The 12,169-nt window shown below is 37.4% G+C and overlaps 1 pseudogene; it reads left to right on the forward strand.

The window, feature by feature from the left end:
- The first annotated feature begins 10,769 nt into the window (after positions 1 to 10,769).
- On the forward strand, positions 10,770 to 11,820 carry LOC116485116 (mesoderm-specific transcript homolog protein-like; annotated as a pseudogene).
- The last annotated feature ends 349 nt before the right edge of the window (positions 11,821 to 12,169 follow it).

Raw genomic sequence — 12,169 nt, forward strand, 5'->3', positions numbered from 1 at the left:
TGATGGCTTCAGTCTTGCTGCTTGTTATTGGTCTGTTCAGGTTTTGGATTTCATGGTTTAATTTTGGCAGGTTGTATATGTCTAGGAACTTATGCATTTCTTCTAGATTTTCCAATTTATTGGCATAGAGTTGCTTGTAGGTAGCCACTAATTGAGATCTCAATTTCAAATTTATTTATTTCAGCTCTGGTCTCTATTATTTCTCTTCTATTAATTTTGGGTTCAGTCTGCTCATGCTTTTCTAGTTCTGTAAGATGCTTCATTAGGTTATTTGTTAGAAGTTTTTCCTTTTTTGACCTAGGTACTTACTTATAGCTATAATTTTCCCTCTTATTGCTGCTTTTGATATATTCCATAGATTTTGGTATGTTACGTTTACATTATAATTTGTTTCAAGAAATGTTTTAATTTTCTTCTTTATTTCTTTGTTGACCCACTTGTTATTCAGGAGCATATTGTCTAATTTTCATGAATTTATATAGTTTCCAAAATTCCTCTTCTTATTGATTTCTAGTTTTATTCCATGGTGATCAGAGAAGATGCTTGATAGTATTTCAATTTTTTGAATGTTTAAGATTTGTTTTGTGACCTGACATATGGTCTATCTTTGAAAATGACATGTGCTGAGGAAAATAATGTATATTATTCACCTGTTGAATGAAATGTTCTGTAAATATCTATTAGGTGTATTTGTTTCATAGTGTAGATTAAGTTTGATGTTTCTTTGTTGATTTTCTGTTTGGGAGATCTATCTATTGCATAAAATTGGATGTTCAAGTCTCCAGCTATTATTGTATTGGAGTCTATCTCTCTCTTTAGCTCTAAGAATATTTGCTTTATAAATCTAGGTGTTCCAGTGTTCAATGTATAAATATTTACAACCAGTATATCTTCTTGGTGAATTGACTCCTTTATCATTATATAAAAACCTTCTTTGTCTCTTCTTAGTTTTTGTCTTGCAATCTATTTTGTCTGATATAAGTACAGTTACTCCTACTCTTTTCTTGTTTCCATTGGCATGAAATCTTTTTTAACCCCTTTATTTTCAGTCTGTGTGTATCTTTATAGGTGAAGTCTGTTTCTTGTAAGCAAAGATCATTTGGTCTTTCTTTAAAAAATCTATTCAACCACTCTATGTCTTTTGATTAGAGAGTTTAGTCCATTTACAACCAATGCTATTATGAGAAATAGAGATCCTTCCTCCTTTTCATTATTTGCTTTCTTGTTGTTTTGCTGTCTTCTCTATTTTCCTTTCTTCCTGTCTTCTTTTTAGTGAAAGTGATTTTCTTTGGTGGTATTCGTTAATTTCCCTTGCTTTTCATTTTTGTGTGTGTGTGTATCTGTTGTATGTTTTTCAATTTGAGGTTACCATGAGGCTGGCAAGTACTATCTTATAACTCATTATTTTAAACTAATAACAATTTAACACTTATTGAGTAAACAAACACACAAAAAGAAAACTACTAAAAACTCTACACCTTAACTTTGTCCCCCTGCTTTTTAGTTTTTTGTTGTTTCTCTGTCTGAGTGTACTCTCTATGTATAGAAAAGTTGCTGTAGTTATTATTCTCAATTGGTTCATTATTTAGTCTTTCTACTTAAGTCAAGAGTACACACCACAATTACAGTGTTATATTATTTTGTGTTTTTCTGTGTGCTTACCACAATTACTAGTGAGTTTTTTAACTTCAGATGATTTCTTCTTGATTATTAACCTCCTTTTCTTTCAGATTGAAAAACCTCCTTTAGCATTTTTTTTTTGTAGGACAGCTCTGGTATTGATAAAATCCCTCAGCTTTTATTGTCTGAGAAGGTCTTTATTTCTCCTTCATGCTTAAAGGATATTTTCACCTGATATACTATTTTAGGGTAAAAGTGTTTTTCCTTCAGCATTTTAAATATGTCATGCTACTCTCTCCTGGCCTGTAGGGTTTCTGCTGAAAAGTCTGCTGCCAGATATATTGGAGCTCCATTGTATTGCAATTGTTTCTTTTCTCTTTCTGCTTTTAGGATCCTTTCTTTATCCTTAACTTTTGGGAGTTTGATTATTAAATGCCTTGAGGTAATCTTCTTTGGGTTAAATCTGCTTGGTTCTATAACCTTCTCGTACCTGAATGTTGATATCTTTCTCTAGATTTGGGAAATTCTCTGATATTTTCCTGTTGAATAAACTTTCTACCCCCATCTCTTTCTCTACCTCCTCTTTAAAGGGCCAATAACTCTTAGGTTTGTCATTTTGAGGGTATTTTCTAGATATTGTAGGTGTACTTTATTGTTTTTTATTCTTTTTTCTTTTCCTCCTTTGACTGGGTATTTCCAAATAGCCTATCTTCAAGCTCACTAATTCTTTCTTCTGCTTAATCTATTTTGCTATGCGAGACTCTAATGCATTTTTCAGCATGTTAATTGCATTTTTCAACTCTAGAATTTCTGCTTGATTCTTTTTCATTGTTTCAGTCTCTTTGTTAAATTTATGTGCTAGAATTCTGAATTCCTTATCTGTATTATCTTGAATATTTTTGAGTTTCCTCAAATAATTTTCCTCAAAGTATTTTGAAGTCTCTGTTTCTACAGGGTTTGTGCCTGGTGCCTTATCTGATTCATTTGGTAAGGTCTTGTTTTCCTGGATGGTGTTGATGCTTGTAGACGTTCACTGGTGTATGGGCATTGAAGAGTTAAGTCTTTATTTTAGTCTCCACCTTCTGGGCTTGTTTCTGCCTGTCCTTCTTTGGAAAGCTTTCCAGGTATTTGAAGAGACTTGGACCACAAGCCCAATAAGGCTGTGGTTTTTGAAGTCTCATAGAGATACTGCCTTGGTGGTCTTGGATAAGATCTGGTAGAATTCTCTGGATTACCAGGCAGAGATGCTTGTATTTTCCCATTTTTGCAAACAAACCTAGTCTCTCTTTCTTTGTGCTGAGCCAACTGGAGCTTGGGGGTGTGGTGATGCAAGCACCCTTCTGGTCACCACTAGTGGGACTCCACTGAGTCACACCTGAAGCCAGAACAGCACTGGGCCTTGCCCAAGGCCCTTCCCTAAATGCTGGTGAGCTCTCCAAAGCTCAAGGTATGTCCACAGATGCTGTCCGGGAGCCAGAGATTGGAGTCAAAAACCTTGGCCATTTACCTGATGTTCTATTCTATTACAACTAAGGTAACACTCAAACCACAATACAAAGTCTTTCCCACTTTTCCTTCCCCTTTCCACAGGCAGAGAAGCCTCTACCTATGGCTACCACCATCACCACCAGACCATGAGGGTTCTGCCAGGCCACACCAATGTTCGCTTAGAGCCCAAGGAATCTTCCCTCAGGTTGTGGGTTAATGCCGCCAGGCCTGGTACTTACCCTTCAGGGCAGTGGGCTCCCTTCTGTCCCACGGCAGGTCCAGAAATGCTATCCAATAACCTAGTCCTAGGCTTGAGGATCCCAAGAGGCTACTTGTTGCTCTGTCCCACTGTGGTTGAGCTGGTACCTAGGGTGCAAGAAAAAGTCCCCTTTACTTTTCCCTCTGCTTTTCTCAAACACGAGTCTTTCACTATTGCCACCGCAGCTGGAAATGTGCTAGGTCACACCTGAAGCCAGCATGTTTCAGAGCCTGAGGCCCAGAGCATACTCCCTGGGTACTTCTTCTGGTTATTCAGGGCCCAAGAGCTCTTTAGTCACCAGTTGATGAATTCTTCCAGGACTGGGGTCTTTCTCTTCAAGATAGCAAGTTCCCTTTTGGCCAGAGTTATGTCTAGAAATGTCGCCAGGAGCTAGGACCTTGAATGGGGACCTGACGACTCTTCCTGGTGCCCTATTGTACTGTGGCTAAACTGTTATCCAAGATGTAAGACAAAATCCTTTTACTCTTCACTCTCCTCTCCTTAAGCTGAAGGAAGGAGTCACTTTTATTTCTGTGAGCTGCACTGCCCGGGCATGGGGGAGGGATGGCATCAGCGCTTCATTAGCTACCCTGGCAGGTGTCTCCCTAGGTTATATGCCTCCCTAGACACTAGCTCTAAGCCCAGCCTTGCATTAGGAGTTGCCTGGAAATTTTAGTCCTTGTGTCCTAGACTGTCTTTCGTGTTTACTTAGAACCCCAGAGCACTTCAGCTTGTAGTCATGAAGCTTGCAAGAAACTCAAGTTCTAACTGCTGGGGTGGGTGACTCTCCTCTGGCTGGTCCAAATGCTTTCTCCATGGTGGGCACTGGCTGCACCCAGCATGGCTTTATTCTCTACTCTGACAGGGCAGCACTGACTGCAATGTAAAAAGCCCCCCAGTCACTGTGCTCTCCCAAAGTGCACAGATTCTCTGTCCGTGCCACACAGGTGCTTCAAGGGGATAGGGAAAGAATGGCATTGGTGATTTGAGACTGTCTTTCCTCCCCTCTTCAATGCCTCTTTTGTTATAAAAAGTTAAAACCAGGTACTATTATTTATTATTGCTTGCCTGATTTTTGGTTCTTGTGACAGTTGCTAAAATTTGGTGTTTCTAGCGGAGTGGCAAACAATATAGGCCTCTAGTCCACCATCTTGTTCCTCCGACTTTTGATTTTAATGGAAATAATGGAAATGTTGCTAGCATTTTCTCAAGAGGAGTGTTGTAGTCTTTTTTCCTGTTTTCCTTCATTTTTGAATGCTTTAAAATATCAGTAATGTATACTTCATTCTATTAAATGTTTAATAAGGCGTTTGGTTTGTCTTATTTTTGCCATGGATTTGATACAGACTTTTAATTTTTTAAGTCTTTATCACATCTTTTTGTTTTCGCCTTCCTTTTGTTTCTTATTAACTCTTATTTTATTTTTGTTTTTGCTTTCAATTGGGATTGTGCTATTGAACATTTCAGAATTTCACTTACTCATATTTTATTCAGGATATTTATTTATACATTATTTTCTGTAATCTTGGTAAGATTGTAATATTGGGCAGCCATACTTGAAAACTTGTGAGAAACAATATATTATGTTAGGCCAGTTTATTAATGCAGTTTCTATCATAAATAAAATATATAGAGAGACAAACAAACTTGGAAGTAGTTCTCTACAGCCAGGTAGACACTAGTTTCTGCCAATATCCTTTCTATCTGGAAATAATATAATCCTTAAGAGAAAATGCATCTTTAAGTTTAGAATTTTTCCAAAATGATCCTTGGTGCTCAGAGTATGAAGATACCTTCCAAAAGTATGTAGACCTCCTAGTAGGAACTGTTTTCTCAGTTTAAGTTTGGAATTGGTCTATAAAGAAAGTAAGCCACAGTTTTAATTTTCTTCTAACAGATATGCTAATTAGTGTATTTAATTTAAGCTCTCATCTTGGTAATATTCATGACCAGAAATTAGTCAATTACCAGGTATTCCGTAAGCTCTCTTTGCCAGCAGTATGCTAGGTGGTAGATAGAAAACTGAGAGGCCAGTGAAAGGAAGTTCTTTCTCATCCCAAATCAAGAAATCATCTAATAGCAGATACTTCTGAGAAAGAACAGGGACTAATGTCAGTATTTTGACAAGAGCTCTAGAGTAATTAGGAAGAAAGACAGGTTTCAAAGACCACTGGGAATCCTTAGGAAGACCGATCATATAAAAATAGATTTTAAGCTGCCTTCCTATTTCAAATAAAAAAACAAATAGTAGAGCTATAGGATCTTTGAATTAAAAGGGCAGTTGTTCTTCAGCTTTATTGCACATTAGAATTAGCTGAGGGACTTGTAAAATTCTGATTCCAAGACCTCATCACAAATCAATTCATTTAGAATCTCTGTTGGTGGGACCCAGGCATCAGTAGTCTTTAAAGCTCCCCAGTTGATTCCAAAGTGGAGGCAAGTTTGGAAAACACTGTGCTAGGATTACTTATCAACTATACCACATCATATTGGGGGTGGAGAAAGGTTGCTTTTACAAATTACCCTTGCCTTGGCATCATCTAAGATCGTGTGAATCAGAATCCCTAGACCTATGTCTGAGTCCCTCAAAGAATCAGTTTGAATAGTTAAAAGAACAGGTTTGCTATCTAGAGACCACACTGTAAATACACTTGTAAATAACTGAGATTCTCACAGGAGCTAACTTTTCTGGTAAGTGCTTGGAAATAATAATGAATTCCCTTTTAAGGTATTATTAATTCTTTTGTATAATATATTTGCATCTGGATGATCTCACGTGATTACTACAATTGTTTGCTGAGGTAGGCAACACAAGGATTAGTAGTATCATTTGCACAGGTGGTAAGAAATCAAGACCATTAGTTGTATAAGATCATTCAAACTTGAAGACATGCACTAAGGTTTTCTATCCTCTAGGTCACTACCACATTAATGCATGTATGATTGTGTAACTTCTGGTTTTCTATCATATGACAGGATCATAATCTACCATATATGCTAAGATTTGACAAGGTTCCTAGAACATGGACAAACTTGTGGCGCTTGGGTACAATCTCTCTTTATGATCATGTAGGGAGATTGTGTGTCTCATTTATTTATTTATTTATTTATTTATTTATTTATTTATTTATTTATTTTTAGATAGGTTTCTCTATGTTGTTGCCTAAACTGGTGTTGAATGGCTGAGCTCAAGCATTCCTTCTACCTCAGGCTCCAGAGTAGCTGGGATTACAGGAATACACCATTGCACTCAATTTATGTGCCTTTATTTAATCCTCTATTTCTGTGCACTGGGAATCAGTTGATACACAGTAGTAGCTTCACAATCATTGGTCTTAGTGTGACATATAAGGGTCAAAATAAACTTATTGATAATGGCTACTTCTTGAGGAGCCACACTGTGCAAGAGATTGTGATAAAATTTTTCTGTTTTCCATGATTATTCATTCCTAAAAATAATATTATGGGAAGTATTATCACACCATTTTACAGTGGAAGAAATTGATGCTCAGAGAGGTAGTATGTCCTTCTTCAAGATCATTAGATATTGGTGGGAAAGGGATTCAAATCCAGGTCTGTTCAATGCCAAGCTTGTCTTCCAACCATCAGGTGAACAACTTCCATATATTGCTAGCACTTAGATAAGAAGCTCAACTCACTGGGAGAAATTACCTGCATATCTTTGTCTAGTGGCTAAGGAGAAAGTAGCCACTATAATTGAAGTGTTACGATTTCATAGTCAGGGCCCATGTCTTCTTATATAGCTATTTGTCTTCATGTATTCTTACATAGAGTATGATACAGTAAGTACTCAGTACGGCAGTGTTCCCAAACTTTGATGTGTATCGGGATCACTTGGAGAGCTGATTCAGCATATAAAAGCCCAGGCTTGCTGAAATAGGGTGAGGCCAAGGTCTTTGTATTTTTACCAAGTTCTTCAGGTGACTCTGCTACCCACCAAAGTCTGAGAACAACTATATGAGGTCAATGAATCACTCATGGAATTATCATTAGTTCTAGGAAGCAATGCAGAGCTGCAGGTAAAATACATGGTGGTAAATATAGAACTGTATACAGATGTGAATATATGTGTCTCTCTCTATATACATAAAATATTACAATCAAGCCTTTCTTAATCTGTGCCCCATGGGACACAAGTTCTGGGTGTATTTAACGTGTAGGCTGTAGATAAAATGTGTGGCAGATCCATTTGAGAAATACTACAGGCTGGGCCTCCTTCATGAATATTTATAATTCTCGATAGGGTGAAAAGGCTTTGAGAATTCCTAAGCTAAGAATGCAAGTTTTTTATTTGATTAATTTTTAGTAACCATGTAAACTTACAAACATTTTTACTAACCCAGACTTATTTGAACTTGTTTTTACTGCATATCTAATAACATCCCAGTTTGAGAAGCATCAGTATAGTAACAAAACAATTTAAAGATGTATGAAACACAATTTAAGAAAACTCTCTTTTAAAATATATACAGTCATTCTTTTTAAACACAGAAATGTGAAAATGTAATGAAATACTGAAATATTAGTGAAAAGAAACAGTGTGAGGAACATATAATAAAGGGATATGTTAAAATAATAAATATTTTAATGAGATGTGTAGTTGTGATGCTGTGACAAGATGCATAAGATAGAATAGGATAGTAATATGTGTATTTCCAGGATTGTAATGAGATTCATGAAGAGTTCTATGTAATAAGATGTATATGTTAAAACGCTGTAATGAGGTGACTTCGTGAGCTGGTTTAATGAGCCATGACTCAGGAAGTGCCCTGTAAGATGGGCATCCTTCAGGGCTGAAATGAGATGGGTGAAAGAAAAAGTGTAATGAGCTGGTCACATAAAGGAGAAGCAGGATAATTAGATGCATAAAGGAAGCACGGGAGAGTATATAAATTTTCAAAATATGTAAGATATAATGGGAACTAGGTTTTAATGTAATAAGATACAGAAATGAAATGACAATGAGATACAAAAATGGAATTGTGTAATGAGATATGTAAGGACAGTGTAATGAGATGTGCATGTTTAAGGGTTTTGTAATGAGATGCAAGATGGGAAGGTGTAATGAGATGAGCACGTTAAATAATATAATGAGGGGCATGAAGGAAATGATGTCATGTCACATGAAAATTGAAGAAAGTAATGAGATGTGCGTTTTTAAGTACTGTAATAAAATGCATAAAAGAAACTAAGGAGAATGAAGAGATACAGAAATCAAATCTTGTTATTATTATGTGAAAGAAGAACAAAAAGTAATGAGAGAAGATGTCTCATACCCATCATTTCTAAGACCATTCTCTTCCACAAACTTATTCTGACCTGGACAAACATTTTTTTCTGTCCAACTACATACTAAGCACTTTCTGTGGGAATACAAAGACACACATGATTCCCATCAAGGGCTCATGGATACATGCAAGTATATACAAAATAAGGCAATGTATTATAAATGTTAATAAAATAGTACAAAAGTTCAGAGAAGAGAGATTATTTTGGGTCAAGATATTTTACACATCACTAGAAACAGATGTTCCCTTGTGTGTTTTTCAAGTTTTATAATTCCACTATTATTCATTTCTTCATTCCTTTGATCCCTGGATTTTCTCCCTGTACTATCTATTCTTGCATAAGTAGATCTTACTTAAAAAAAATCTGGTTAAATATCCCATTCTCAAATACTATATTTTAATCTTACTCCAACTTAAAAAGCAAAAGACAACAAAAATAAACTTTTACAATATTTTACACGTTTCTTTACATACATATTACATAGGTACAATGAAATACATCATAATATAACATGTTTTTCTGAGTAATGAATATTAAGTATCATCTAACTGTCTGAGTGCTCTTTCTAGTGAGAGTTAGATCTGATTCAGTTTTATTCACCAACCAGGTCTAAAACTTTCACACAGTAGGTTCTTAGTAAGTAATTCTTGAGTAATTGGTAGGACATAGACCCTAGCAGACCTTATTCATGAGAATGCAAATAAAATTAGTAAATAGATTCCTAAGATTGATCCAGTTTTAATAAAGTTGCAACAATCCCCCTACTTCAAGAGAAGCCTTCCTTACAAAATCAGAATTCTTCCATATGAAAGATATACCTTCATTCATGAGTTTGTTGAGGGGATTTGGTTTCACCATAAAGACATTAACCCCTGATTAGTGTGCTCTGCCTTGTTTTTCACCAGACAGCTGTTTGCTTCATTTAAAAGCACTTCAGTATATTCAGAAACTCAAGTGCTATTTTAATCAGTCTTGGAAGGAAATAACAGAGAGATTCATTACTGAGCTCATCAACCTGAGAAACTATTGTTTCAGATGTCATTCTTGAGTATTCTTCATTATGAAATGGCCTTCACATTATAACGAGCCTAGATGGAACTGCATTCATCTAACTTTTAATTTTATTTTATGTATCCTATATGGAGTCCACCTGGGAGGTGAATCTTTTTCAATTATTTATAAACTGGATGCAGCTGTGAAGTGCACAGTGCAGTAATCCCAATCATTTATATGGGATTTTTTTTCACAGGTTATGCATATGATGAAATAACATTCATAACTGGTCAAAGCTCCAGAGACAGCCACATATCACAATACATGAAACACATTTACTTGTCAGATGGAAGAGAAAATCCACCCTTACTCCATCAGGGTATTGGCCTTCTGTTTTCTCTCCAGGATTCTCTCAGCAAAAACCTGCTTCCCAGCTTGGTATTCATGAGTTCAAAATTCCTCTGTGTGTCTGAGGTATTGATTATTTTTCAAATTGTTTCTCAGGTTTTTCTCTCTATCCTCATTCTCCTTGACCTTTATGTTAATTCTGAGGACACTTATCAAATGCTTCTACCAACTCTTCCAAACAGGCCTTTGCTCTCTTGCTCTGGTTAGGTTTTCTTTGTTTCTGCTATAGAGAGGGATATTTCCTTTCATTACATTGAATAACAGGAATAGCAGCTGCAGAATTAAAAGTTTTGTGAGCTATACTTTTCCCATGGTCTTTTTGCTTTTTTTGTCCAATCTTGACCTCTTAAGTTATTCCGGACATCCATAGATATGGGACAGTTTGACTACTTCAGTCTCTGTACTTCCTGCTACTAGAATGTTCAGAGAAAACTGCAAAATTGTTGGACAGGGGCTATTCCTCCTATTATTATGGATGACATCCTATCTTCTCACTTGCCGACAACCAACATGCTTGGTCTATTTAAATAAGAAGCTACACTTGCTCATCTGCTCTCCAAACCCCAAATAGATTAGTTTGTAGTTTTTAGAGAACAATTTTATTCTAGAAGAAGACAGAAGAAGACAGAGGCATGTACAACTGGTTCTCCCAAACATGGAGACCTACAGCCCAGGTCTTACCTGAATCAGGATGAGGGAGTGGTGGGTCCAGGTGGGGCTGCTGGCCGTGCTCCTGCTTGCTACGTACCTGCACATCCCACCCCCTCAGCTCTCCCCTGCCCTTCCCTCATGGAAGTCTTCAGGCAAGTTTTTCACTTACAAGGGACTGCGTATCTTCTACCAAGACTCTGTGGGTGTGGTTGGAAGTCCAGAGATAGTTGTGCTTTTACATGATTTTCCAACATCCAGCTACGATTAGTACAAGATTTGGGAAGGTCTGACCTTGAGGTTTCATCGGGTGATTGCCCTTGATTTCTTAGGCTTTGGCTTCAGTGACAAACCGAGACAACATCACTATTCCATATGTGAGCAGGCCAGCATCGTGGAAGCGCTTTTGCGGCATCTGGGGCTCCAGAACCACAGGAACAACCTTCTTTCTCATGACTATGGAGATATTGTTGCTCAGGAGCTTCTCCACAGGTACAAGCGGAATCGATCTGGTCGGCTTGCCATAAAGAGTCTCTGTCTGTCAAATGGAGGGATCTTTCCTGAGACTCCTTCTCCAAAAGCTACTCAAAGATGGAGGTGTGCTGTCACCCATCCTCACACGACTGATGAACTTCTTCGTATTCTCTCGAGGTCTCACCCCAGTCTTTGGGCCGTATACTCGGCCCTCTGAGAGTGAGCTGTGGGACATGGGGGCAGGGATCTGCAACAATGACGGGAACTTAGTCATTGACAGTTTCTTACAGTACGTCAATCAGAGGAAGAAGTTCAGAAGGTGCTGTGTGGGAGCTCTTGCCTCTGTAATTATCCCCATTCATTTTATCTATGGGCCATTGGATCCTGTAAATCCCTATCCAGAGTTTTTGGAGCTGTACAGGAAAACGCTGCCGCGGTCCACAGTGTTGATTCTTGATGACCACATTGGCCACTATCCACAGCTAGAGGATCCCATGGGCTTCTCGAATGCATATATGGGCTTCATCAACTCCTTCTGAGCTGGAAAGAGTAGCTTCCCTGTAATACCTCCCCTACTCCCTTATCTGTTGTGTATTCCACTTAGGAAGAAATGCCCAAAAGAGGTCCTGGCCATCAAACATTATTCTCTCACAAAGTCCACTTTACTCCAATTGGTGAACAGTGTACAGGAAGAAGCTAGCAGGAGCTCTGACTAAGGTTGACATAATAGTCCACCTCCCATTACTTTGACATCTGATCAAATGTATAAAGTTGGCTTTGTTTTTGTGCTATTAGGAAATTCTGATGAGCATTACTATTCACTGATGCAGAAAGACATTCTTTTGCATAAAAGACTTTTTTTTTTTTTAACACTTTGGACTTCTCTGAAATATTTAGAAGTGTTAATTTCTGGCCCACCCCCAGCAGGAATTCTATAGTAAGGAGGAGAAGAAGGGGGCCTCCTTCCCT

The sequence above is a fragment of the Hylobates moloch genome, unplaced genomic scaffold (assembly GCF_009828535.3).
Source record: "Hylobates moloch isolate HMO894 unplaced genomic scaffold, HMol_V3 SCAFFOLD_16, whole genome shotgun sequence".
NCBI classification, from domain to species: Eukaryota; Metazoa; Chordata; class Mammalia; order Primates; family Hylobatidae; genus Hylobates; species Hylobates moloch.